At 41.2% G+C, this 27,738-nt stretch overlaps 1 long non-coding RNA gene across 1 annotated transcript; it reads right to left on the bottom strand.

The window, feature by feature from the left end:
- Window positions 1-163: 163 nt before the first annotated feature.
- On the bottom strand, window positions 164-2,775 carry LOC308082871. The gene is made up of 5 exons (XR_013932955.1): window positions 2,616-2,775; window positions 2,259-2,348; window positions 1,130-1,345; window positions 974-1,027; window positions 164-716 (listed from the first exon to the last, which is right to left on the bottom strand). It is a non-coding gene; the product is annotated as an uncharacterized lncRNA (long non-coding RNA).
- Window positions 2,776-27,738: the final 24,963 nt, after the last annotated feature.

Raw genomic sequence — 27,738 nt, 5'->3', positions numbered from 1 at the left:
ATTCGTGATATTCACATTCTATAGACTGCCCTTTAGCTAAATAATAAAATATATGAATATAAATTGTAATGTAATGTCTGCATTGGGCATGATTCTAAAATCACATTTATTACTATTGCTGTTTTTGATCAAAGACTCAATGTGATGATCCAATATGTAATTCTAGCAGTTGCTTAACACTGAATAATAATACAATGCTATACAACAGTCCAGTTTAATATAAAATCAGGTATTTGGCATTCAATTAGATGTTTTTTAAAGTTATATAAGCAATACAGAATCAATCAATACAAATAATTGTTCAGAGCTAAAAGCAAAATTTTAATTGGGTGTAGGAGGTGGTAAGGGACCTGGATACAAATTTAAATTTACAAAAATTACAAAAAAAAAACTGGAAAAGAACTACTATGTATAGGCTTCTTCAAAATGCATAACGACACATTGTTCATTTCAATTAGTTCAGTTCAATTCAATTCAGTTGACACAGGGCTTTATTGGCATCAATATTTCAACAATAATGTTGCCAAAGCATCAAAATACTATTTGTCCAAAAATAGCTGTACCCACCCACCAGCTAACTAATACATCACTAGATAACTCTTTCACAGATCCAATGTCTCAGGGCAGAACATGCATTGTCGCTCCATCTACCCTCATCAAGCACAACACAGTCTTGTTCTCCATGATAGTTATCAGGCTCACCAGGGTACCAGTACCTGGAGTAGGAACATTTAATTAATTACCTTTACATTACATTCAACCATGACCTCATATTATGTTCTGGACATTAGATACAAACTAACTGGCTAGTGAAATAGACATAATAGGTGTAATTGACTTAGTGACAGTGTGGTAGGTTGGTATTTTAGCATTAGATTTCATCCTGTTTAGAAAACAAAGGTAGCAAAGATGAAATATGTGATACTATAATATAGTTGAAATGAATAAGAGCAGAATGAAGGTAAAGTCTTACGTTGGTGTGGTCAGTGTTGTTCCATCTACCCATTTCCACTCTCCTTCTCTCTCTCTGTCAGAATAGAGTTAGACACGGTTTCCATTTGCTCAGATTATTGACAAATGATGAACAACATGATATAACAATGAATAAAAACAGTGATGTCTCACTAACCACAGAGCCTCTTCTTCAGCTCATCTCTCTCTGCAGTTATGGTGTTGTATCTGGACTGTAGATGGTCAAAACTGGACTGTATGTGGTCTAGGTCTTTGGTCAGGTTGTTATATTTGGACTGTAACTCATCATTCTGTTCAGTTATGTTGTTACATATGGACTGTAGATGCTCCAGGTCTTTGGTCAGGTTGTTGTTCTCTTTAATCAGTTTAGAATCTGAAAATCAACAAACTGAGTTTTATTTACAACTTTGTTCTGATCTGACCTTCTTAATGAGGTTGTAGTAGCTGCTCTTTAACACCCTGTCTGTTCATTAAGGTTGTTATATTTGGTCTGTATCTGGTTGTTAGTTGGTATCTCTTCACTATGTTCAGGGCCAGTGTGAGGCAATGTGGCACCCAGGGCAAAATAACCAAAGTATGCTCCTTAAGTGGACTTCACCAATCACATGTGATAACACATGTGATGTAACATTCAGCTACTTAAAATCAGTCTGCTGTTAAAACCAAAATTAAAGTTTAGGTTAAAACGCACAACCGTCCACATACAACAAAAGTAGAAAAACTGCTCCCCTGAGCACAGGTCTCCGTCAGGTCAGGTAGGTTATTGTGGGCCAACAATGTTCGGAATTCGCCAATCAGGATGGAATAGGACAAATCGGACAGATCCGTCTTGATCACACGACCATAGAGATAATGTGTACGGATTTGCGTGATGTTTGTAAATTGCACGCTGTGCGGAGACAATAAGCAGGTCAGGCTGCAAGAAGTACATGCAGCTCATAGGTGCACACTACGCACTGGCAGAGGCAGACACAAGCGAAAACATTAAATCAACATAATAATCAGCGCATGATTAAGCAAAAAAAAACAGAAAAAGAAAACGATGATCACATGATTCAGTCTCTCTATCTCTATCTCTCTCTCTCTCTCTCTCTCTCTCTCTCTCTCTCTCTCTCTCTCTCTCTCTCTCTCTGTCACTCTGCATCTATTTTGTGACGCAGAGAGAGATACATTTTGACAACTGTTTAATTTTGGTGGTTTTGTTGTCTTTCTTCCTTACTGTCTGTGTTGGGTAGCTAGGTAGAGAGCACAATAGTGAAAATACATAGATATGAAACTTGACTTACAGAGAGAGAGTCTGAGACCAATGTTGAGCAGAGCTTGAACACCACAAAGCAATCCAAGACCCAATCCAACCAGCCTGTACCGTCTTCTGACTGGAGACACACACACACACACACACACACACACACACACACACACACACACACACACACACACACACACACACACACACACACACACACACACACACACACACACACACACACACACACACACACACACACACACACACACACACACAGAGTGAGAATAAAGAGGGAGTGAGATGAGTTAAAATCTTTCAACATCTCGTTTAAAAAGTTGAAAAGTAAAAATATATTCTAGATATTTGTACATGTAGTTGTGGTAACATCTCTTACCAGAATGCAGTTTCTGTGGATGTTTCTGCTGAGCTGTTGTCTTGGTCTCAACATTTGCATAGATTATATCATCTTCTTCTTCCCCATCATCATCATCATCATCTTGGATCTAATTTTTTCCAGCCATTTCTACCTTTAATTCATCGTGCAGGTAGTTCAAATGGTTCACCTCTTAGCAACAGAATGAACAATAGAGAAGTGTGGTCTTTCTTTTATGAAATTATGAGTTGTCATCCTCCCCCTCCTTCCTCCTGTTGTTTCCTCAGTCACAGTAGTGGTGAATTCACACCTCCACCCTTCTCACCCTCCACCTCGACCACTTTCAGTCTCACATGTGATAAACTTCTGTGTAACACATATGTATCTTTTGTTATTTGGATTATTCTCTCTTTAGGGGGGGGTTGGGCCATTTTCGATTTGCAGCCTCCTGAAGGTGTATCTTTAGGGCAGTTTTGAAAGTGAGTTGGGTTTTACACTCCTTTACTCCTTTTGGTAGGGCATTCCACATTTTTGATGAATAGCATGAGAACGAGTTCATTCCCTTTGTTGAGCCAAATCTGGGTTGAACATGATTCGTGGAGCTGCCTCTGGTGTTATGATCGTGGACTTTGATCGTGGACTACAGGGGGATCCCAATGTTGTGGTGTATCTTGAAGACCAGGCCCATAGCAAGTTGCTGTACTCTGTCCTCAACCCTAAGCCATCCAATCCTAGCAAAATGAGCAGGGGTTAAAAACAAGACTCAGTTTAGTCTGTGGGACAACTAGGAGCCCCAAGTCAGCTGACCTGAGGGGCCTGTATCATAACACACTGTAGGAGTGTTGTTTCCTCGGTGGTTCCTCGGTGGTATTTCGATCCACATCAACATAATCACAAAACATAACACACTGTTCACTACTTCATTCTGTTAGATCGAAAAGGCATAGGCAGAAGCTCATAGCTTATTTATGCCTATTAGGGGCGGCCATAGCTGAGTGGTTAGTGAGCCCGCCTAGGGAACCAGCTGGCCCTGGTTGCCCCAGGTTCGATTCCAGGCTATCCCAGCATATGTGCCGATGATATGAAATTTGTCCCTGAGCAAGACTCTTAACCCCAATTGCTCACAGGTTCTCATTGGAAACAAGACCGCAAGGACTTTCATGAACGACCTGTTAAAAGGAATTATCCTTATCCTTATCCTTATCCTTATCCTTCATACGTATTGTTTTAAGTTATTCAAAGTTAGCTTTGTGATTAAAATAAATGTTCTCTTTTGTTTGCATACAATACAATATCTCTATGAGTATGTACATTTACATTGTGAATGTGTGTGCAGTCTTGATGTTCAAAGTGTCATGTGCCAGTGTGCATGGTGTATGTTTAATGCACAAAACATGAAACTATGTGTATGTAATGTTTAATACAACACAGCTCCCTGCAGTCAGCTGGGGTAGATCATCGCTGTTGGGGAGAAACCTCTTGTCTCCATATTTTAACGTTGTACGTTTTTCCGTAAATTAACCCATTCAATCTGGGAACGCATCTGTGTCATTTTAGATGTCTTTGGCTATTCAAAAATAGCAGATATACAAGCTCATAGCTATTGGGGCGGACCCCCATCTCAAAATATGTTGTTCCAGGGACCCCTAGAAGATCGGAGTTAAAAAATGTTTGCTTTAGGCCTGGGCTGCAGCGTGGCAGTCCGGGCACCCTAGGCTGCAATGCCAGCCTGACAGCGTGTCGCGGGTTCGAATCCCGTTCCCGACGACCTTTTCTGCGTGTCACTCCCCATCTTCTCTCCCCATTTCCTGTCAGTCTACTGTTCTATTAAGGCATAAAAGCCCCCCAAAAAATCTTAAAAAACAAAAACAAAACTTAAAGGTAGGGTAAGTGATTTTCTTTGGTTAAAATAAGTGTTAAATAGCTCTATATTCTGATAGTACTCATTGCTATAGAGTGTTTGTTCAGTAAAAGGAGTCTCCTTGTCTCTCCAGCTCTTTATAAAACAGAAAATGCATTTTCGTTTCAGTTTCAGTTTCATTTCCAATTTTATCCAATCAGGATAGAGAACTCAATCAGGATATAGATTAAACAAGTGAAATTGGAAGTGATGACACTAAGAAATGAGCAGGCAAAATTGGAACTGGAACACTATAAAAATGAAGCTTAAAAATGGGTACTTTCTCCTGATTGGCTGAGATTTTGACACCTACCGGAAAATGAATTTTCTGTTTATTAAAGAGCTGGAGAGACGGGGAGACTCCTGTTACTGAACAAACACTCTATAGCAATGATTACTATCAGAATACAGTGCTTTAACCTTTTAACAAAATACTTTTTGTTTTAACCAAAAAATATCACTTACCCTACCTTTAAATATATATTTAAAGATTTGCACAAATCTTCCATGATTTAAAAAAAAATTGCCAAATAAATCTTAAAATGACACAGATGCGTTCCCGGTCTTAATGGATTAATGACCTACTTGATCATACTACTACAATATCGCACAAAAGCATCAAAATAGAAGAGCTACAAGCTCAAAACGTGCCACGATGCGATGCGTTTTGAGCTTGTTTTCTTTTTTCATATCCTGAAAAGTAACAGTAACCTGAGTGACAGCATTGAATCTAAAGTGCTCCTACTTTCTTGCTGCTCTTGCATCTATTGCACCCAGGGACAAGTTGACATAATGCTTGCACATATTGATCCCATATTGATCTTCTCACGTACACAGCAGGCACATTGCTGGGGGGGAGGGTAGGGGTTACAAAAAATTATACTGAGACTGATGAAGCTGTGCATTCATTTGTATACTCGCCGAGTTCAATTAACACTGAGGGCAGTGTGTCAACTGAGGACTTGGATTGTTCCTTGATCATCTGCTGCAAACTCACCTCACCCCGTTTAGACTGCAGTCAAATCCAGTCAATTCCGATTTATTTCTCAAATCCGATCTTTAGGCCCAACTGTTCACACTGCGTTTGCAAGTTATCAGATCGGATCTGTCTCAGATCTGTGTGTTAAGACTGATTTTAAATAACGTCAAGTCGTCAACCCAAAGCTGCCCTGCGTTAACATATCTGCTTTGGTTTACTTTATTTGTTTATTTAGACAGGACAGAGCATATTAATGAACGTCACATGAACGTAAATACACCGGATTTAGCAAAGATGCAAATTTTCATCCGCAGTCCTCACACAAAACATAAAATCAGAAAAACTTAACATCAGAAAACAGACAAACGGTGAAATACATTTACATAACATTACATAGCCTAAAAAAAACTAAAATATGATCACAAATGGTTGCAGCTTTGGTTTTCAAGCAACCATCTTTTCACATTGACCGGGTTGCCGTGGTAACGACGTAGGTGGCATGACGTCATGACTTTTATCTCTGCCCTATATGTTCTTCAAAATCTTTATTGTCCTCTGACACGACAGATAGGACCTTGTGAACCCATTTTCTGCCATGCCGCGAGATATGTCTTCATATATTGCCTTGTTCCTGTACATTCCATACTGAGGCATCCCCCCAAAGTGCTGGGAGACATTGAGTTTCTCCATCTGTCCACTGAATGCAGCTTGCCATTTCTTCTGTAAAATGTATGCTGCGCTATTGTTTTGTTTTCAAATCAATACACCCCTTGTGCTCTCGCTCTGTAATGACAGTCAGTGGCGCTCGGGTCGCTCTGCAAGTGACGTTTTGGACAGTTTGATATGCGACTTGGGTGGTTAGATCAGTTTACTGTGTTCAGACTGAGACGCATCTTTAGAAATCCGATTTGAATCCGATTTGAAACCACCTCTGAATGCGGCTCAAGTCGGATTTGTAAAAATCGGATTCCATGTGACCTGTCTCTATTAAGACTCCATAAAACAAATCGGATTCCAATCTGGATTTGGCATAAATCTGATTAAGGCTGGATTTGGCTGCCAGTCTAAACGGGGCCTAAATCACTCCCCTGCACTGCTCATTTCATTCCTTCTGATCCATTAATTCCCCATGCGTGCTCTACATCTATCATGCTATTGTGCAATTATTTATCACGACCTGCTCTGCATACCCGTGTGTGTGTGTGTGTGTGTGTGGGGCGTGCATGTGTGTCGTGCCTGTGTGTGTGTGTGTGTGTGTGTGTGTGGCGCGTGCATGTGTGCATGATGCCTGTTCAGCTGGTTGCTATGGTGAAACAACATGTTGGACGGTACTATCATGAAGATTCTGAGAAATGAGGCGCTGTGTGTAATTATGCAGCCCTTCGCCTTTGAGGCTAAACTATGTGAATATGTATGCATGGCTGCCTTTCTCCCTCTGTCGTGGGGGGGGGGGGGGTATGGTATATTATTATGTCTTTGTTACGAATAGGGCTGGGCGATATTTCTTCAAATCAATATCACAATTATTTCAAACCTTTGCCTAGATTAATGAAGGATTATTATTATAATTATTGTGAATATATCAGATTTGCAAACTCGCAACACTTTGCATTGCGACGCGTTAGATCGGGAGTGAATCTCAGGCATAATTACGGGCATAATCTCTTACATATACTAGTATGAGCAAACATGTAGTGTGTGATGCCCCATTATTGTCTCCGCCAGGCCGAAAGGCATGGCGAGAGAGTATGTTTTACCCCCTGTCCGTCCGTCCGTCCGTCCGTGTGTCCGTGTGTGTGTCATCCGTCTGTATACAGCTAATCTCCGGCACCGTTGGCTTGCTCGCAGCGAAACTGTGCACACAAACTCCCTGGATGCCAGAGCAGAACCTCTGCCCCAAACTTTTCACATGGGCCTGTTATAGCGCCACCAGGAGGCCAATTTGTGCAAAACACATTTCTCCACAGTACTCCTACATATTTTGTCCAAACATCGCGCAAATCGGTACACAGTATCTCTATAGTCATTAAACTAAACGAGTTTTTCATATTTTTCATATTCCATCCTGATTGACTAAAATTGCCTTCCAAAGTTTGCAGGAGTGCTCTGTTTTGAACAAAATGCCTCAAATCATGAACACAGCATGCAATTTCCGTGAAATTTTGCACGCACATTCCCACTACACCAAGGAAGAAATGCGACTTGAAAGTTCTAAAATCAGCCTCATGGTGGCGCTATAACAGGCCGATTTGTGTGTTTGCCTATAACTGCACTGATCTGTGTAAAACTTTGTATGCACACTCTCTAGAGGCCAAGGAAAAACCTTTGCCCTGCATTTTTCACATTTGCCTTTTATAGCGCCACCAGGAGGCCGACTTATGTAAACCACATTTTTTGATTGTAAGCCTTCAGATTTTATCCAAATTTCACGCAAATCGGTACACATGATCTCTATAGTCATGTAATCAAGACGGATCTGTTAGATTTTTCATATTCCATCCTGATTGGCTAAAATTTACATCTAAAGTTTGCAGGAGTGGCCCGTTTTGAACAAAATGCCGCAAATCACGAACGCAGCGTCCGATTGCAGTGAAACTTCGCTCGCACATTCGCACTACGTTGAGGAACAAATGCCACCCTTTTATCATTGCCCTATTATAGCGCCACCTTGAGGCCAATTTTTGCAACCGTTTTCTTTTTTATATTACTCCTACAAATTGTGTCCAAACATGCAAATCGGTACACATTATCTCTATAGTCAAGTGATCAAGATGGTTCTGTCCGATTTTTTATATTCCATCCTGATTGGCCAATTCCGAACATTGCTGGCCCATAACCTACCTGACCTGGCAGAGACCTGTGCTCCGATGAGCACTTTTTCTAGTTTTAAAATCATGTTAGTGTGTGCATGTTTAGTATAATCTGATAGGAGTATGTTATCAGATTATCCTGTAGTGTGTAGTTTATGAGAAACTCAATTAATATTTTGTTGTATGCCAACGCCAACCTGTTGCCATTTACAGTACATCCGTATCTGTACAGACTCAGTTCAAATTGCCACACCACCGAGGTTGGAATTTAGCTTTCACGGTGGGTTAGCTCAGTTCAACATCAAAACATAGACAGCATTATACCATGATGAATGATTGGCACAACAGGCAGTATTCACAGACTGTCAGAAGACAAAGCTCACAGACTACTTACTGCATCAGGAAATTATGCAGTAAATTATTATGATTTGATGGCCAGAGAACCTGTACAGGCGTTGCGCTTTAAGTTTGACAGGCATGTAAATGCTGTAGTAAAAGCCAATTCCAGCTGTGTACTATTGCCAAAATCAAACGCTTTCTCTCTTTCAAAGACCTTGAGAAAGTCATATACGCCCTCATAACATCCCACCTGAACTACTGCAACTGCCTGTACACGGGGATTAGTCGGTTGTCCTTGTCCCACCTACAACTGGCCCACAATGCTGCAGACAGGCTCCTGACAGATACTTGGATGAGGTTACACCTATCCTGGCCTCTCTTCACTGGCTGTCAGTAGTAGGTTTCTGAATTTATTTTAAGATTCTCCTAGTTTGTTTATGAAGCCCTAGATTGGCTTCCCTCCTCCTATATCACAGACCTTCTAACCCCTTATTTATAACTCCAGGTCTTTCACATCAACTAACTTGAGGCTCCTGGCTCTCCCGCGATCTAAACTCAGGGGTGACTGCAACTTTCTTGTATTTGTGATTTTAGCTACCTCCATGGTTTTTGCATAGTTTGTAGCTAGGCCAACGCATTAAAAAAAAATATTTATAAAGAAATGTTACTTTACTAGATAATATTTTAAGGATTGAATAACGTTCTATTAGGCATAAGGTGAGGCTGCTGAAGAAGCTTCTTAATTAGTTATACCAGTGAGAGAGGTGATAGCCTAGGTGACTAGGTTGTGACCAGAAGGTTGCTGGTTAGAATCTAGGTTAGGAATTTCAAAGACCAACACTCTGCCCTCCCCCAACACCCTCTGTTCTTGAGCAAGGCACCTGGAAACTTAGCAGCTCAGTGTATGTTGTGAAGCTGGGTGTTGCTGTGAAATCAGAGAAGGCATGATGGACCAAGCCTTCCGTAATTAAAGGTAAATAAATAAAGTAAATAAATACATACAGTTAGTGTGGCGTTACTGCCACGTCTGCCACATGGCCACATGGTGTCACTGCTGGGCCTGCTGATTCAAACAGAATCAGATCACACAACTATTCATATTCACTTAATCAGCAGCAGCTTCAAGATAAGCACATTAAAAATGTAAATAAAGTCAGATAGTTAAGATGGTCGTCTGGCCAAAATGATTTACTCAGTCTTTCCTAGCCTATTTTTTTAGCATGGGTGAAACATTCAATAGAATCAATTCTATTTACAACAACCCCTTACACCCAACTTGAATTTATTATTCACCCAGGTTATGGTATGAGAAATGTTATCGTGTAACACACACCATAGTGTAAAACACACACAACACTATGGTGTGTGTTACACCCAGCTGTAAACTGTAGAGCAGCACATGCTGGTGTCTGCTGCCCTCTATTGGTTCAATAAAGAAACACAGTGATCGGGAAGCTGATAATGCTTATACATTGCCTCCAAAGCCCAGGCCATTAGTCACATCAAATCACACATGAAATCTGACAACTAGGTAATGTTGTGTTTATCTGTATGTTTTCTTCCCCTTACCAAACCCATTATTGTTCAATCGCATACCACTATGATTGAAAATGATTCTTGGTCTACACTGTTGCCATGGTTACAGTGGCCATCCAGAACAGCATTTCTGAGATGCTGAGTTGGGATAGGATCTCTCTCTCTCTCTCTCTCTCTCTCTCTCTCTCTCTCTCTCTCTCTCTCTCTCTCTCTCTCTCTCTCTCATATATATAACATTTGCCACTTTAATCTGTTAACACAATGAAAGAGGCATTTGACCTGAACATGTTCCATCTATATTATTATTATTTTAAGCAACAAGGTGACAGTTTTTTCCACTGAATGGATCACCTAATGGCTCATAGTTTTTCTTATGTGGCTTGAGGTATTACCTTTTTTAATGGTATCCTAAACTGCTGTAGCCTGTAGGTTATAGTTCATAGCGTATTTGTGTAGCAAATCCTGAAGAAACTGTGTGAAAATAAGCAAGATAGATATGAGAAAATGTCAGTCAACAACTAGATGAAATTGTGAACATCAGTTTAGAACTTGTGAGTCACATACTGTAAGCTGTCTTTAATACTTCCTTGTACAACGGTGTCATATGAAAATAGCGGAAATTAGTTCTAGTGCTCATAACACAGCGCTTTGGGAGCTTGTAGACTTTTTTGAAAACCTTCGATTTAATGACATGCCCAAAAATAGGGACACCAAGTTGAAATTGGCACTCTCTAAAGATAGACAAAACATCAGACACTGCACAGCAGCACCTGACAAGATGGCAGTCACATACAGCAACAACAGCTCTCACTCTCCTTTCTGCCTCTCAGCAGGGTGTGATGTACCGTACAGGAGTGTGAAGGGATCAGTGTGTTCTGCAGTGCAATGCACACACCTGCTCTTTGAACCAAAGCCAAGGACAGTCTATTTTTTGCAAACTATTACTCCAAAATGACAATGCAGCCTGCGTATAATGAAAATGTATTATGCATGTAAGCCACTGTAACCAGTGGCTTACTTTAGGTCAGATTAGGGCTTTAGCCGAAGGCAGTGTGCTCTTATACCATGTGGTATAAGAGCACTCAACCTGCATTCATCCTGTCTTCGTTCTGAAGACAGGTTTTTGGATGATATTTTGATCCCGTCTCTAAAATGGACTGCAGGTGGACATTGAATGGCACTCTGGTGTACTGAAGCAGTCCATCTGTTTGCCTTGCTGCCACACTGGGACACTGTTTCATCAAGGCTGACATTTCCTAATCCAAATCATGATTTATGGATGTCCTCTGTTGGGCTCTGGGAGATGCGAGAGGCTACAGGGGCATATGTTGATACAGCTGTGTGTGTGTGTGTGTGTGTGTGTGTGTGTGTGTGTGTGTGTGTGTGTGTGTGTGTGTGTGTGTGTGTGTGTGTGTGTGTGTGTGTGTGTGTGTGTGTGTGTGTGTGTGTGTGTGTGTGTGTGTGTGTGTGTGTGTGTGTGTGTGTGTGTGCGCGCGCGCGCTTAATGTTTGTGCTTATTTAATGTTGTTTTTATATATTATTTATACTGTGCACTTGCATGCTGTGCAAGGACATGCTGTGATGCAGCTACCTACTCTTTTTTTTCCTTCTAAATTTTGATCCCACGATTTTGTAACCCCTATTTTTCACCCAGTGCCAATGCCGCCTAAGCTTGTAATCCTGGGTGCTACTCTCCCTCTGCCAGCCTGGGGAGAGCCCCGAACTGAGCTCATGCTTCCTTCAACACATGAGGAGTTGGCAGACCGCTTCTTATCACCCGACAGGGGAGTTTCCCCGTTAGGACATAGCATGTGGAAGGGACACGTTAATTCCAACCAGTTCCTTTCCCCTCCATCATGCAACCTTGGGCAAAGCAATGACCCCTGAATGCTAAGAGAGAAGGGTGCACAACCCATAGCATCCCTATTCTGGGGCGAACATTCAACAAAAATGGCAGATCTACAAGCTCACTCTAAGCTTGTAGATCAGCTATTTTCGGTGAAGAGATTTGCCTTTGGTATCCACTTATTCCTAGCCTTCTCCAGGGCGCCGCCATTGCCTCTTACAGGGGGCGCCATTGAGTTTTTCTCTGTGTGCTCCTTCATTCAATATCTGTTCACTTCCTCCCTAGGCTACTGCAGGTGTAATGCAGGTAATCAGTGTGTTGCCAGATTTTGCAAGAGAAACAAGCGGCCTGGTCTATGAAAACAAGCCCAAAATAGGCAACTAGCCTAAGTTTTACCACTTTCAGCTATCAGCTATTTGAAAATAGCAGATCAACACAATGTGTCACATGACAACACGTTGTGAGCTTGTAGATCTGCTATTTTCCAAAAATATTGGAGGAAAAAGTTAAATATTTTGAATATTTTTAAAACATTTTAACAACACAAATCTTGTCTTGGGGTCCCTGGCATCACATATTTTCAGATGGGAGTCTGCTACTCTACGGACAAATACATATTAATCTGGGGGTCCTTGACGTGAAAAAATGTGTGAACCACTGGTTTAAAAAACATTAGAAAGCAAGTCCAATTAAGCAACTCACCTAAAAAACTCACCTAAAAAAAAAGCCCCAAATTGCTTATTATAAGCAGACATGGCAACGCTGGTAAACAGGAAACTCATTGATATGGGGCTCCCCACTTCCTTTCTGCCTCCCCTACCTGGCCACGCCCACAGTGGGCGTGGCCAGAAATAAGGTGAATAGAGGGAAAATAGTAGGGGAAGTTGAAAAGACCCCTGGGGACACCAGGTTTAAGTGGTTAAAACGTTGCATGTCTTGTGGCTGAATAAAAGCGTCAAGTAATTTGATTGCACAGGGTAAGCACAAACTGATCTGGTTGCCTCTGAATACTGCCTTTCGTTGATTCAGCTCTTAAACACAATCAACAGTGGTCAAGCTGATAAGAATAAGCCACACATTTGTCAAACAAACTCTTCATGGTCATGCAACTGTCAGAATATACCCACACCTCTCCTTGGCATGGAGTTGGTACGGTACCGACTCCATGCCAAGGAGAGGTGTGGGTATATTCTGTACCAATGGTACCTAAATATCCTGGTGGGCAGAAAGCAGGAAACAGAGCATTATCCCAAATATCTGTCTGACCTTGGGAGGCGTGCGGTGCAGCAGCCCCTATTTATGTCTAACTTTTTATTTCACACTGTCATGTTCTTCTACTCTTTTCTTTTGAAGAGAAGGAGCAAGATTAAGTGGGAGAAATGTCGTGATGTCTGGAGGCTGAAAAGGCATTTTGAGCATGAGATTAAATTACGGACATCATTGTATTTAACACAGCATGATTGTTAAAATTCACATTTCTTTAGATTTTGGAAGGATTGTAACTGAAGGGAATTAGATTAGAGTTCTGTTACCGACACTGATTATTAGCTCTGCTCACAAAATGTGATTTGATCCCGTCTCTCTGCCTCAAATGGCACAATAAAGGTGACTGTTCTGCAATCTGTTTGTCTGCCTCTTGACAGGGAACCAACTCAGGCTAGCGTTAGTGATGCCAGTGATGTCAATGTCTGGTGTATTATCTAGAACGGTGGTTCTCAAACCTTTTCATGTCGGACTCCCGAATAAAATTTTATTTGGCCTCAGACCCCCATCTGAAAAACTATTTTGCTAGGAGAACCCAACCCATACAACATTTGTGTGGTTGAAATGTAAAAAAAAGAAAATCTACAGGCAGATCTACAAGCTCAGGTGCATTGTGTTGGTGCGTTGTGAGCTTGTAGATCAGCTATTTTAGCAGACATTTTGTTATTTCCCCCTATTAGTGTATTTATCACAATAATGTTTGGAAAACCAGTCAGATTTAAAGGGGTAGTTCACCCCCAAAATAACTTTTTTTCTATTGATTACTGACCAACTGGAGCCTTGAATTCATAGATATTTTTTAGTTTTTGTCACATTCCTAAGCCAATAATTTGATTATAATAAATGTGTCCCCATTGATTCCGGTAGGAGACACAAATGCATTTGTGTCTCCTACCGGAATCAATGGGGCTAAATTTATTATAATCAAATAATAAAGGAAGGAATGCGACAAAAACAAAAACATATCCATGAATTCAAGGCTCCATGGGGTGAGTAATCAATAGAAAAAAAGTTATTTGGGGGGTGAACTACCCCTTTAAGAAGGTGCAGTCGTTTTCACCTACAGAGGCACGCCATCTGAAAGGGACTTGAGCCACAAGAGGCACCGCCGAGTGAGCTTAGGCGTAGTCACCCACCGAGTTATGCCCTGATAGGGACAGAACCGTAAATCATCGTCCCCCCTAGTTTCTGTACCTCCGAGACGTCATTTCCTTTTTTGACTGGGGGGCCCCGCCCCGCCGCGGGGGAGTGCAGGAGGTGAACTCGAAGAAAACAAGCACTCCTTTTTCAATCTGACTGGTTTTCCAATCATACTGTAACATTATTCAATGTTTCCAAAAAGCATGCAAACTGCCAATATCATATTTAATCTGGAACTTAAGGCACAGCAGGAGCGGTATTGCAGTCGCTGTACAGCACTGCTGTGACGAGAGAGAGCTGAGCCAGAATCTTCGTTCCTACTCTCACCTATGGTCATGAAGTGTGGGTCATGACCGAAAGAAAAAGGTCGCAGATACAAGCAGCCAAAATGAGTTTTCTCAGACCGGTGGCTGGCATCTCCCTTAGAGATAGGGTGGAAAGTTCAGTCACCCGAGAGAGACTCTGTGTAGAGCCGCTGCTCCTTGACTTGGCAAGGAGCCAGCTTAGGTGGTTCGGGCATCTAGTATGGATGCCTCCCGAGCATCTCCCTAGGGAGGTCCTCACTGCACGTCCCACTGGGAGGAGACAGGAGACCCCGTGGTAGACCAAGGACCAGATTACATCTCCACACTGGCCTGGGAACATAATGCCATAAGAAATTATGAAAGACATTGTTAGCCAAGCTAACATTGGGCAAGCTCCACGTGACACGTGTCAATTTGTTGACACCAATGCCTCTGATTGGCTAGAGGGACGCGTGACGAAATAAAATTCTATAAATAGGTGTGTCACTTCAAAAAGCCCCTACTTTTTGAAGTGAGGTAAAACAGGATCAATCAGACTTGATTGGAACAGTACCTTCAGTAAGTCCAAGTCACCCGTCTGTGCGTGTGTGTTTCCCTCTGAGAACACCTAACATTGGTCAAGCAAAGGCGCAGAAGGCCAAAGCTAAGAAAGCATACTCATCTACAATTGTAACGTAGAAGAGGACTAGAGTTGAAATGATCCCACAACAAAGCCGAACTCTTAATACGTATTAATATGTTGACACCAATGCCTTTGATTGGCTAGAGGGACGCATGACGAAATACAATCCTATAATAAAAAGGTGTGTCACTTCAAAAAGCCGTTTACGTTTTTGAAGCGAGGTAAGACAGGATCAATCAGTCTTGATTGGAACAGTATCTTCTAGTCCAAATCACCCGTCCGTGCGTGTGTGTGTCCCTTTGAGAACACCTGACATTGGTCAAGCAAAGGCGCAGAAGGCCAAAGCTAAGAAAGCATCCTCATCTACAACAGTAACACAGAAGAGGACTAGAGTTGAATTGATCCCACAACAAGACCGAAATCTTAATACGTATTAATATGTTGACACCAATGCCTTTGATTGGCTAGAGGAATGCATGACGAAATACAATTCTATAAATAGGTGTGTCACTTCAAAAAACCGTTTACGTTTTTGAAGCGAGGTAAGACAGGATCAATCAGTCTTGATTGGAACAGTATCTTCTAGTCCAAATCACCCGTCCGTGCGTGTGTGTGTCCCTCTGAGAACACCTAACATTGGTCAAACAAAGGCGCAGAAGGCCAAAGCTGATCAAACACACCAATCAACTGCTGAAACTGTTCAAGACAATGAAGATGAAGAAGACAGACAAGTATTTGAACAAACCAGTCAATTATGACGACTCCCATATGATAGATTGCTTCAATGTAAACAGAGCATTGCTTCAATTAAACAGAGCTAAGAATCATAAAGAAAGAATGAAATTAATCAGAGACAAAAAATCGCTAAATGACAAAAGACGAAGACTAGCCATGATAATATAATTGCTATAGTCTGCTGGCGGAGACTTGTGCTCCGAGGAGCACATTTTCTAGTTATTATTATTATTCCCCCCGTCTTTTGGGTAATTTCAATGGAGAAATGCCATTTAGTGACGTCATAATGCATAATCTTCTCTATTTATTATTATTATTATTATTCCCCCCGTTTTTTGGGTAATTTCAATGGAGAAATGCCATTTAGTGACGTCATAATGCAATAAGCTACTAGTCATAATGCATAATGCCATTCTAGTGACGTCATAATACTGATGTCATTGTATTATGACCCTACTATAACACTATCAATACTCAATACCAGCAACATTCTTAGCGATCCCACACTGTTTCTTCAGGAACAGTACTTTCTAGTTCATTATAATGTAGATGAATTTTCCGAATGTGTATGAATTAATTTGGTAAAGTGTCACAATGACATATTACTTCCTAGTCATTAATTACCATGCACCAACAACATCAGAGCACCTGTAATTGTGTGCCCCAAACCATGTGCTCACTGCAGGAAGTGGAGAGAATGATTGTCCGTCTTAATCTTGTGGGAAAGTGGAGATATATTTTACTAAATGCATGTTTTCTGCCATTAAATGTCAAATTATGAAACTAGAGGGCAATTAGCTGACCCCAAGTTAATTATTAGGCGAGTTCAAGCGAGCAATACGACTTTTAATGCAGTCGCAGTGAGCCCCCTCCCAAGGAGGGCATGCATGGACGTGTTCTATGGCTGATGTAGGCTATGCTTTATATAAATGTTGGCTATTGTGCACATCGCAATATGTATTATTATTGTCGCTGCTGCTCAATGTCGACTATGGAATTCAGCACGACTGCTTACTTTGTTGTTGCTGAGAGAGAGAGAGAGAGAGAAAGAGAGAGAGAGAGAGAGAGAGAGAGAGAGAGACAAATAGACAAAGAGCGAGAGAGAGAGCTAGACAGAGAAATGGACAAAGAGCGAGAGAGAGAGCTAGAGAGAGAAATAGACAGAGAGAGAGAGAGAGAGGGCGGGGGGGGGGGGGGGGACGGACAGACGGGTAACTTTGAGATTTGTTTCAAATGTAAAGTATAATATAAATAAAATGTATTATTATTATTATTAACTTTAGTAGTTAGTATTTTACTGTGTTTGCATCATTATCTGTGCATTATTGTTTACAGTCAGTGCATGTCATTTCTGTTATTTATATCATAACGTTGACTATGTGGTCCTTAAAACAAATAGCCTATAATAGTTGGTCAAATTGCCTATTAGCCTTCCCTTTTCTCTGCCTATGGTTTCTGGTAATATTATTGACCACTTATTTTGTATGTCCGTGGCAAACATCTGAAGCAGTCTGTAGTTGGGATGGCTAGCGTCTTTGATAAGCCTGTTAGCTTTGCGGACACAACGATCATCGTATGTCCTCATTGTCCTGGATGGAGGGAAGCTCACAGGTCAAATCAGTTCCCATACCCGTCTGTCTGTCTGTCTGTCTGTCTGTATACTGTAGATGTCTCTCTCGCTCTCGCTCTCTCTCTTTTTAAGCTTATTGTCATTTGTACTGACAAAAAGTATGCACAGAACAATGAAATTCTTGCTTGCAAGTGTGGTTATATAAAACATACAGTACTGTATGTACAATTAGAAGTAAACTAGAGGTTTGAGGCGCCATGTGTACACGTCGCACCGACAATCTCATGGCGACACATTATTATTTTTTTGTCTGATGTGAGGACGATACGGTTTGTTTGGGTATGAGGTTTTGCGGTCACAGTCAGCATGACACGCCATATGTGGGTGTAGCAGTAGCTGCAGTGCTAAAACCAAAGATCTAGAGGGCATATTCCCAAAAATGATCAATTCTGTGTTCTGAAGAGGCTCTGTGCTGAAACACGTAAGCATTTTTCTATTGTGATGTGAGTCAAAAAAATATGTGAAATGTGAGTATTTTGTCATTTTGACCTGATATTTGAGATGTACAACCTTTTTCATATACTGTATATGTTTTGAATATTCTCACTGTACTACATTCTTTGTAAATGAAAAAAGGATTATAATAGTGCAGGTAAAAAAGACAGGTATCTGTTTATCTACATTTTGTGTTTTTAAATCATTCAAGAACAACTTGTTGTCTAACATCTTACTTTAGATATATTGTATGTATTATAGGTTGAAAAGTACCCATTTTCAACCTATCTTCATATAATTGGTCCTCACTGATGCTCATTATAATATGGTACACATTTTTTCTACTCAATCTTTGTATCAAAGAAGGGCTGTGGACAGTTCAGAAACCCACCTACCAGTGACATCATCGGTAGGTGGGTTTGGTCATTTCAAACAAGATTTCAAAATATGTATTTTATTTTTAATTATTGCGAGAACTTTCCAGGAATAGAAAGCCTGCAGTTTCGATAGACACACACGGGCTGACACGGGCGCCTACAAATTCACGCCCACTTTTGAGACAGCGCCGCTACTCGAGGTCCGTTAGAACGATGAACTGCAGCTCTCAATGCAATCTCTATGAGAGGCATTGTAAAATACCGTAATTTCACTGGTTAACACATTGATTGCCTAGATCGCATATATGCGTTTTTCAAATCCATCGCTTGATTGCCGCAATTCTGGTTGCTTATTTCTTCCACAGACGCCAGGTTCTGTGAGAGAAACAAGCAACCATGTTTGAGTATCATGAGACTCCACGATGAGCAGTAGTAGAGAAAAAACTAACTTTGCATCGGTTATAATAGACGATTTTCACTCTTACACGGGCTCCCATTATGCCACGGAGGGGGTCGCCAGACTGCACGACAGGGGACTCTCTGGAATAACTCAACGTCCATTTCAATGATGGTGAGTGATTAGCGACACATCAAAGATAACACTTAAAATGGGCGGATCTCTCCTTTAAGGTCACCAGGGCGATTTTTTTCACGCAAACAATACGTTTTTTTTAAAAACCTTATAAAGTCAATGCAAGCTTCCACATCAGTTTCGCGGAGCGAAAAAAGCGTCTTTTAATTATTCGGAACGAGTCCGAATTTTGCGTATATTCGCATATTCGCCGGTGTGTAACCGCCTTTAATACTGTCATCATCATAAGTCATGTCACAAATCAAAGATAAGAACATCCATAATACATACAATATATCTAAAGTAAGATGTTAGACAACAAGAAACCAACCAGAAATATGCTGTTTTTCAGTCTCTTAGTCCTGGCGCATATCCGGGGAGAATGGGATTATGAATCCAATGATGTGTATCTGCGTGCATATGTGTATGTGTGCATATATTCATTTACGAAAAGAGACATGGGTAGAGAACAGAAAGAAAGAAGGGAAACAGGGAAAGTCAGATAACAAACTTTGTCAAAATAGAAATAAAATGGCAGAATGCTGTATGCTTCTTGTGCTGCAGTAGAAAAACATCTGCAGCAGCTATAGCAGCAGATATAGATTCACAGTCTCTTGCGCAGGTGAGAGACATGACTTCACAGCTGCTATCAAGCATCTAAGTTTAAGTGATAGTGCCAGTGCAGCAGCAATGGAGTGTAACTAATCATAGCCATACTGTACATATAGTGTTAATGCCTGTGTGACAGCTTGTGAAACGGCAACAGGGCTCAGGGCTTCTTCAGTAGACAGATGGATGACATTAGTCTGATGGCTTTTGGTACATGGGTATCGCTTGCCTGAACATATTGTGGCTGGGGTGGTGAATGTCCAGAATGATCCGCTTAGGCCTGGCTACTCACTGCTTCTTGTATGTCCTGGAGGGAGGGACACTCACCTCAGACGATGTGCTGGGCCAGGCATCTGCAACACCCTCTGTAGTATAATATATAATATATATAATAGGTGGTCCAAGTCGGTGCAGCTCCCATATAACGGGTGGTGATGCAGCTTGTCAGTATGCTCTTTATGGTGCTGCTGTAGAACATCCTGAGGGGGGGTCACACTGAATTTCCTCCGCCATTGGAGGCAGTATGGACATTACTGAGCCTTTTTCACCACATGCTTGTGGCCCATTTGAGGTTCTCTGTGGAACTTGTAGTCACGGACCCTCTCCACTGTGACACTGTTGATGTAGATGGGGTGTGCACTGTCCTCGGCCTCCTGTAGTCCACGATCAGCTCCTTGTTGACAATGGGAGCTGACCTCCTAATTGTGTGTGTGTGTGTGTGTGTGTGTGTGTGTGTGTGTGTGTGTGTGTGTGTGTGTGTGTGTGTGTGTGTGTGTGTGTGTGTGTGTGTGTGTGTGTGTGTGTGTGTGTGTGTGTGTGTGTGTGTGTGTGTGTGTGTGTGTGTGCAATAAATAGACTTAACAACACTTAACCTGAGATGTGAATGCCTTGCTGCTGTGCTATCCCATTAGGTGCTCTAATGGGATAGCATTAACTGCTGTCATCAATTGCCAAGGGATCAGGCCTACTTCAATCAAGCACACACACACATAGATCTCTCTCTCTCTCTTGATGTGCCGTGGCAGACCTGTCACTCTTGGTTCAATAAAACCCTAAAGTCCAGTTTATAGACGACATACACAGGAATTACCGTTCACATGCGCAAGGCATCTTTATTGACAAACAAGGGAGATTCCCTCTATACTATGTGAATAAAAGAACAGCAAATTAATGATATTAAAACAATACGACCTGATATATCACGAAGGCAAATCGCTCCACATCTAAGTCTGCATGCAAACAAGCGTTCGGTTGAGCGCCTGGAGAATTCTGAAGTTCTTATCTATTACATTCAGTATATCAACGCTGTGGCTATCAAGGCCTGTCTTCTGACTGCACTCTATAAAGTAAAGGTTGACGGCCCAAGGTTCCACAATGGACCATCAACCCCTCCTTGGGTACGAATTTAGTACCCACAACAACACAAGATTAAAATCTAAACAGTACTTTATAGAAATTATCCATTAGCATAACATATTTCATGTTTAAAAAAAAATCAGGTCCCATTTTTCTCTTTTTGAGTCATGTGAGCCGAGGAAAACCCTTTTCTTTGAAGGGGAAACTCTGAACTAGGCTGGGGCAGTCCCAAACCTACCATCTGGACATGAGCTCTTATTGGGGACAATTACATCATTTGATTCCATATCGCATTGCTAAACTTAGGGTCCCTCAGTGGGGCATTCCCACTGAGTTTTCCTTTACAAGCAACTATTCTAACATGTGTAATATATATATATATTTTAAAAAAAAAATCATATATCTTGTTCTCTGTGTGCATTTTTGGTTTCTTCTCCAATTCCTCTGGTTGAGGTGGTCACTTTTCCGAGCCCGGAGGAGGAGGTTCCGACAGAGCCCAAGACTAGCCCCCCCCCCCCCCAACCCATCCAGTGCCATTAACGAATGTACTTGGCACTGAATGAGCTAAGAGGCGGAGGTCCCACTCCCGAGCCCCCCGGGTCCGTACCCTCCTGGGGCCTGAGACCGGAGCCCCCCGTATTATACACAGGGGCCCCAAACCCCAAGCGCCAGTCAGATCCGTACCCTCCTTGAGGTCGAAAGTCGGGGCGTAGATATCGTGCAGGGGTGTTCTTCGTCAAGTTCAGCATGGGGGCCCAGGTGGCAATATAATGTTTCTGTGGTGTGTATTGGGATCACTCTGTCACTGCTCTCTTATCACTTGCCATTTGCGAAGGGCAAGACAGCCTATATTTAATGTGCCTAAAGCTGCCAGGGAGATCGCTACGATCAGATTACGTCCCCCAACATTACTATCAAAATCAAAATCAAACTTATTATGTATTCTGGGGTCGTTCAGTGGCCTTGGGCAGCATAGATGTCGGGCCGTGTAAAAATCTCTCTGTTTGGTCTCTCAATACTACATCTGTCTCTAAAGAATATGAACTTTAGTATGGTCACTTAACATTATACTACTGTATATATAATACTATACTATCTCAATATGAATATGCTATTATACTATACATATGCTATCATACTATTCCCTCCTTGACCTGCCACCCGGCAGGGCACACAGCATATGAATGTGCAGAGGCCACGGTGCCACCCTCCTTTACCTTGACTAAATGTAAAATGGTTCAAAGACTTATCTATAATTATTCAATCAAATTGATATTGGGTTGCACTTAAAGTCAATAAGTTAGTTAAATTTCATTCACCATTTTTGACATACACAACAACACATATCTTTGTGTGCAACATGTCATTGGAAACACAACAAAACAACTTTCCTGTGCTTTATGCCCAGGTCAATTGACATTATTCTGGGGCTGTACAAAATTGTACAATTCTCTTCTGCAACCCATGACCTGTTTCAGAGAAATGGAAGGTTAACGACAGCAAAATTGTATACGTCTCTCCTGCAAGCAGTCGACCTGTTTTAGAGAAATGGAAGGTTAACGACAGCATAAACAACCTTAATCACACCTTGGTCAATCAGTGGCCACATGGTAATTGAAATAAACGTTAGGTCAATGATGAGCAAGATATTTGGATACATTTTACACTGCTCGGTTGCTGATTTAAAGTATGACCTCTTTTGAAGGTAGTGTAGTTTTCAGCCAGTCCACCGCAACTGGCAACAAGCTGCAAAGCAAATGTCAGCAATGTATGTAATCACTTGACCACTCTGCACCCAAAACCCGGCATGTTCTCATAATGTACACCAAACGCACTGACCATTAACATAAGAGGGAGATATTCTGAGCAGCACACACAAACACCTCACTTCGCTGTATGTGAATCAAATCAAGGCAGAGCACAGAAGGAGCCAACACGCACACAGCCCCGAAGTGTGCACCCTTCTGAGGCCATGGACCGTGCAGCTACCCCCGTGGTCATAAATGTTCTGCTAAGCGCGTCCAACGTGCTCGTGAGTCCCTTGACAACACAGCCTAACTTAAATGCAACAGAACTCCCTACATCAACTACCTTTCAATTCACGTAACTAATTTAGATAAGCATTTATGATATTTTGGTATCTTGTAAGAGCCTAAATGTCCCCAGTAGGTATGATATCTATTGTTTATGCTATAAACTTATCTTGCTATGGTTCACCCTGTCCACCCTGCCACAGTGTGATCAATTTATCGCTCCAAAAAATCTATACTCTTCTAATGTTGGAATGCAAACCTCTTCGCTTAAATCATTTTATTATTCACGTAACATAAAAACATAAAACACTTAACTCTATTTAAGCCCTATTTTAGCTATAGCCAGGCAATAATTCTCATTTCAATACCGCCTATACTTAATTATTATCACAACTCTGAGGTTCCCTTGTGCACTTCAGTCTCGTTCATCTGTGCCTGTCTTGTTGACACAGCCACTGAATTGGGTGAAACAGCTGAACTGTAAACATCTTGATAAGAAAGGACATCTACTGCACAGTGTCGATATGGAAAAATTAGAGCTGCTCGCCACTAAAATCATCTTAATGTCCTCCCTTAATTTTTCCCTACATGTATTGTCTTTATTGAAAAAATTATAATATGTTCAATGCTGATAACTTAAGTAGTCGTAACATGTGCCTTCATAGTTTCAGCTTTAAAAAAACAAAAAAACAACAGGCCCCTGGCCTTGCATTTTTAGAACTGGTCACTTAAGTCTTTTGGACCTCCCTCAACAGGGGTGTTTTTTTTTTACTTTATTATATTACATTATTAACGTTATCACTCTGTACTTGTTTTAGTCATATTGTTGTGTAAGTTCATAACAGAATTATGTTATAGATAACTATACGACCAAGCACTAATAGCTCTGGTGTGTGTCTCCCTCGCTATTGTATCTATAAACATAAGTCGTGTTGTGTCCTCTCCAGATCGATAGAAATGTATGTATTTGCACATGTCGAGGCCACAACAACAGAGAGTGGGCAAGAGGTCAACCCCGGCTGCGTATATTCCCACTTACTGAAGAGACGAGAGGTCATGTGTCCGTGACCATAGCATAGTAGTGAACTAGTGTAAAGTCTCTGAAACATTCAAAGTCTGAGTAACCCAAGCTTCCCCAAGGCTTGGTGTCTGTTCCCCGTAGGTGTCATCAGACGTGAGTCTCATACACGTCGCAGCTTGTATCTATTGCTGGCCCTCTACGTCATGTCCAGAACGATGGTTTATGTTGTGGTGTTTCACTTGTAGCGCACACAGTACAGTTCCATGTTCCATCAGGTCATAGCTGGAAGTGAACCTCTGCCATTCATGTTGTAAGTTAGCGTCGAATGTGGAATCAATACATTTCTAACTTCTGTGAAGGTCCATTTTGGGAATATGTAAGTATATTAATGTGTGGAATGCCTACAGGCACCGTGTCTGTGGCACTTGAATGTATTTTGATACTGCAGTCTGTGTGGCAAATCTCGCTATGGTGCATGTGATGTCAGTAAGGCCTCTGTTCTGCTCTTGGCCTTCATGTGCGCGTGCAAGCCATGTTTGGTCTATAACAACTAATGTTTTATGATCACTGCACTCCAAAATGTCACTCTCCACTACAGTATATGTTATGCAGCTTGGCCGTGCTAATGAAACAAGGAATTAAGAGTTCACACTACAAGCGTTTGGGCTTTCTGCCCACTTACATTCTTAAACGTATTATTGTTATTATTATTATTATTATTATTATTATTATTAAAGTTATAATTAGTTATGTCACTCACTCATACACTGACTTTTTGTACACCATAATTGATTTGAGCGAAAATATAATTACACAATATAGTTGCCCCATACCTAAACATACAGATTAATTTGAATATTATTGTATGCAAGCTACTGTTTTCTCTATATTTCTGCAGAATTATCTGAAGAAACTAATTTATTTGAACGTCATATTTCTACTCTCTTCTCACCTCTGACCTCGCTTTTTTTTTTTTTTTTTTTTTTTTTTAAACTGACTCCAAGCATCTAATCTAAGGGTGGCATTCCCTAGTTATCAGTGTCCTTAATTTCTGGGATTACTAAATAGTTATACAACATATTTCAGACTGTGCATAACATTTTACGAAAACAGGAGATCTACAAGTTGATACAATTATTACGGATAACGCTTCGTTTTGTCACAGTACATTATTATTGTATTTATTTTTTATTATTCTATAGAGAATTTAGTCGATCTACAAGTACATGTTGGGTCACTAATTTCAACCAGATTTACTTCCACTGTCCATGACTACATTTTAGCTGGGAGCATTCACATGAAAAAAAAAAAAGTTTTCCTTTTCCACTGACAGTGTTGTGGGAATCTTATCAGTGTGTGTGTGCCACTGCTACAGGCAGCTGGTAATGGGTGAAGGTCACAGCGCCTTCCTTCCCCCCCATTCTTTCAACTGTCTATTTTAACAGATTTAAAGAATAAGCAATTTCTCTCCCTCAATGCATGGCTCAACAGCCTTTTGTAATTCATGAACTGTAATTATCTCCTTTTTTTTTTTTTTTTTAACTCTAGTACTAAAGTACTAGTCAACCTAGCGTTGGATAACTGCAGTATGTAAATTCTCAGGGGTATAGGCTTCAATATAACTCAAATATTTTAATTCAGCAAAAAAAAGAACAGTAGTAGGTGTCTTGGATGCACCTTACGTGAATGTGGGGTATATCTGAGTTTCTTTCTCTTTCTCCTCCCCCTGGAAAATATTCCCCTAGTGTCTCAGTCCTCAGGCCTACACGCCGTTCACTCAGAAGTAAATCACTGTGCCCCACTGAGTCAGACTCAAAATGGTACGCAGCCATGCACTTGTGAATGCACCACAGTAACCAGAATCAGTAGTACTCTACAAGGCCACCCCAAGCAGAACGATATGATTTGTGTTCAACCCAATTACATATATGGACCCAGGAACGGCAACGATCGAGGGGCACATATGAAATATGTTGAACCACGACCCTAATGTATAAAATGGGTGCGCCTGTCATTCATACGCTCACAATTCCTAATGCATTCACCTCTAACACTTACCCCAAAGTGGGACACACATACAGCTGCAGCAGTCACACGGTCAGTTACCACTTGTCAGGCGTTCAGTGTAAAAACCAGTTGGGGATGTGTCCGGTGGCGTAACGAACATATACAGAACGGACCAGCAGTCTGTGTGCAGCACACCTCCTGCTTACAGTAGATACAAACATGTACACTTAACAATGACACAATATACCAACTTTGTTACATACAAGACAAAACAAACAAACAAACAAACGGTCGCAGTGTATATTTTTGTCAAGACCTCACTGTAAGTCTAAACCTTTACTCGGTCGCAGTGTATATTTTTGTCAAGACCTCACTGTAAGTCTAAACCTTTTACGGTCGCAGTGTATATATTTTTTTTCAAGACCTCACTGTAAGTCTAAACCTTCTTTGTTACATACAAGACAAAACAAAACAAACAAACAAACGGTCGCAGTGTATATTTTTGTCAAGACCTCACTGTAAGTCTAAACCTTTACTCGGTCGCAGTGTATATTTTTGTCAAGACCTCACTGTAAGTCTAAACCTTTTACGGTCGCAGTGTATATATATTTTTTTTCAAGACCTCACTGTAAGTCTAAACCTTCTTTGTTACATACAAGACAAAACAAAACAAACAAACAAACGGTCGCAGTGTATATTTTTGTCAAGACCTCACTGTAAGTCTAAACCTTTACTCGGTCGCAGTGTATATTTTTGTCAAGACCTCACTGTAAGTCTAAACCTTTTACGGTCGCAGTGTATATTTTTTCAAGACCTCACTGTAAGTCTAAACCTTCTATTTAGGGGGCATCCCTAGGCTGCAGGGCCAGCCGTTCACGTCACCTCGCTCGGATGCTGGAGCTAAACATAGGCTATACGCTATCTTTTCCTTTGAACCCGGCGTAACTTCGGGGCCGTTGCTGGGAGGATAATCGGTCCACCCAGCCAACCTAACGGGACATCATGGGGTAAAGGGAGTTCAAAGCCTAGCTTAATACACAAAGGTCATTCAATCTGCTGTTCAGTGGTGACTTCACATGCAAAGAATCATTTTTACACATTATCTTTAACAATTGACCTAAATTTGATATAATACAATTCACATATAGCACCGTGTGTACCCTTCCTGGGGCCCCTAGGAATTGTAGCACATAGTGTATGGGCGAATTGTTGTTTGAATCCTATGGATCCAACGGTCGTCTGGACTGGACAGGGTCACGGTCGGGGTCACCAGCTGATGTGCCGTGGCAGACCTGTCACTCTTGGTTCAATAAAACCCTAAAGTCCAGTTTATAGACAACATACACAGGAATTACCGTTCACATGCGCAAGGCATCTTTATTGACAAACAAGGGAGATTCCCTCTATACTATGTGGATAAAAGAACAGCAAATTAATGATATTAAAACAATACGACCTGATATATCACGAAGGCAAATCGCTCCACATCTAAGTCTGCATGCAAACAAGCGTTCGGTTGAGCGCCTGGAGAATTCTGAAGTTCTTATCTATTACATTCAGTATATCAACGCTGTGGCTATCAAGGCCTGTCTTCTGACTGCACTCTATAAAGTAAAGGTTGACGGCCCAA

The sequence above is a fragment of the Gymnoscopelus braueri genome (assembly GCF_963280865.1).
Source record: "Gymnoscopelus braueri genome assembly, chromosome: 1".
NCBI lineage: Eukaryota > Metazoa > Chordata > Actinopteri > Myctophiformes > Myctophidae > Gymnoscopelus > Gymnoscopelus braueri.
The sequence above is the reverse complement of the archived record's forward strand: the minus strand, read 5'-3'. Positions and strand labels throughout refer to the sequence as shown.